Source organism: Chrysochloris asiatica, unplaced genomic scaffold (assembly GCF_000296735.1).
Source record: "Chrysochloris asiatica unplaced genomic scaffold, ChrAsi1.0 scaffold00297, whole genome shotgun sequence".
NCBI classification, from domain to species: domain Eukaryota; kingdom Metazoa; phylum Chordata; class Mammalia; order Afrosoricida; family Chrysochloridae; genus Chrysochloris; species Chrysochloris asiatica.
This window is the reverse complement of record NW_006408815.1, coordinates 2,522,446-2,524,509: the sequence shown is the minus strand read 5'-3', so window position 1 is coordinate 2,524,509 and position 2,064 is coordinate 2,522,446.

Genomic DNA, 2,064 nt, shown 5'->3' with positions numbered 1-2,064 from the left:
ACCAATAAACAACATTCTTATCAATGGAGAAAACAGTGAAGTTGTCAAGGACTTCATTTTTCTTGTATCAACCATCAACACTCATGGAAACAGCAGTAAAGAAGTGAAATGATGTATTGCATTTGGCAAATGTACTGCACAAGAATTTTTTAGTGTTAAAGAGCAAAGATATATGCTTGAGGACTAAGGTGTGTCTGACCCAAGCCATGGTATTTTCAATAATCTCATATGCATGCGAAAGCTGGACACTGAATAAGGAAGACCATAGAAAAAAACGATGCTTTTGAATTATGGTGTTAGATGAGAATATTGAAAGTGCCATAGGCTGCCAAAAGAAGAAACATATCTGTTTTGGAAGAAGTGCAGCCAGATTCCTCCTTGGAAGCCAGGATGGCCAAATTTCGTCTCTTATACTTCGGTGGTATTGTCAGGAGGGACCAGTTGCCGGAGAAGGATATCATGTTTGGTAAGGTGGAGTGTCAGAGAAAAAGAGGAAGACCCCAGTGACATGGATTGGTCAAGTGGTAGCCTCAATGGGTTCAACTGTGGCAACAGTATTGAGGTTAGCCCAGGACTGGACAGTATTTCGTTCTGTTGTGCATAGGGTCGCTATGAGTCAGCACCAACTCGATGGCACCTAACAACAACAACAATGGCAAAATGTTGAATGATACAGAAAGCATCAAAAGAAGATAGAGTATAAACACCCACACTTGCAGATAATACCCATTTGACCTGGCTTTAATGACTGGATGATCAGAGCTCAACTAGAAGAAGAAAGAAGAGAAAAAAAAGAGTAATCTGATACAATTTGATGAACTTGACCTAGACATATGGATGCAGTAGCTCAAAAGAAGGAACCATTCTTTACAACAAGTATCATTCCCACCCCTCCATTCACAGAGTAGACATGGATAGGCAACTTAGACATTGGATACCCAAAATGGGGGCATTACAAAGGCAAGAAGTGACTGGCTTACAAGCTTTCAAGAGGGAGCCTAGATCCAGAGCATGTGGAGGAAGGTAGAATCTACACTGAGTAATATCCAATCTGTCTGGGCAGGGCAGATGAAAGGAGATGAAGATAGGTCTTGTGTGATACAATAGTGAATAACTGTTATCAGGACTGATTGTGAGGGTTGGAAATGTAAAGGTGGAAATTTTGTAGCAAAAGGAGGGGAGTGATTAACTTTTCAGTCTAGGAGTAGAGGTCCCTGGGACTATCAAGGGAGAAGAGCAGAGAATGGGACCCTACCCAGAGAAGCAGTGATACCAGAGATGGAGGCAGAGACAATGACATGGAGAGATGGAGCAGCTGGGGACTTCAGACACAGAGAGGGAGAGGGGCTGTGTGCTGACAACCGGAGGGGCAGACTTGCTGGGTATACCATTTGGTTGGTTGATGATGCATGGAGGGGATTGTAACCATGGCAATGAAATAATATAAAATAGCATGAATGTAAAGCTAATGTTCTCACATGTAAACTATCACATAATTCACAATAAAACATAAAAAAAAAAGAAGTTGGTGTTACTGTACCAAAAAAATGGTTGATGTCCAATGATTTCTAGAGATAGCATATGATCAAGAGTCAATGCTACTGAAGGAAGATGCCCAAGGTGTATTGAATGCTTTAGAAAAGAACAAGGTACAGGGAATTGATGGAATGCAAATTGAAGTCTTTCAACAAACCAGTGCAGCACTGGAGGCACACACTTATCTCTGCCAAGAAATTTGGAAGACAACTACCTGGCCAATTGACTGGAAGAGATTCATATTTGTGCCCATTCCAAAGAGAGGTGGTCAAATGGACTGTGGAAATTATCGGACAATATCATTAATATTGCAAGCAAGTAACATTTTGCTGAAGACAATACAAAAATAGCTGCAATGCTACATTGACAGAGAATTTCCAGAGGTTCAAGCTGGATGCAGAAGAGGACATGCAACAAGGGATATCATTGCTGATGTCAAATGGATCTTGGTTGAAAACAGAAAATATCAGAAAGATGTTTATTTGTACTTCATTTACTACACAAGGACTTTTGCTTGTGTAGATCATG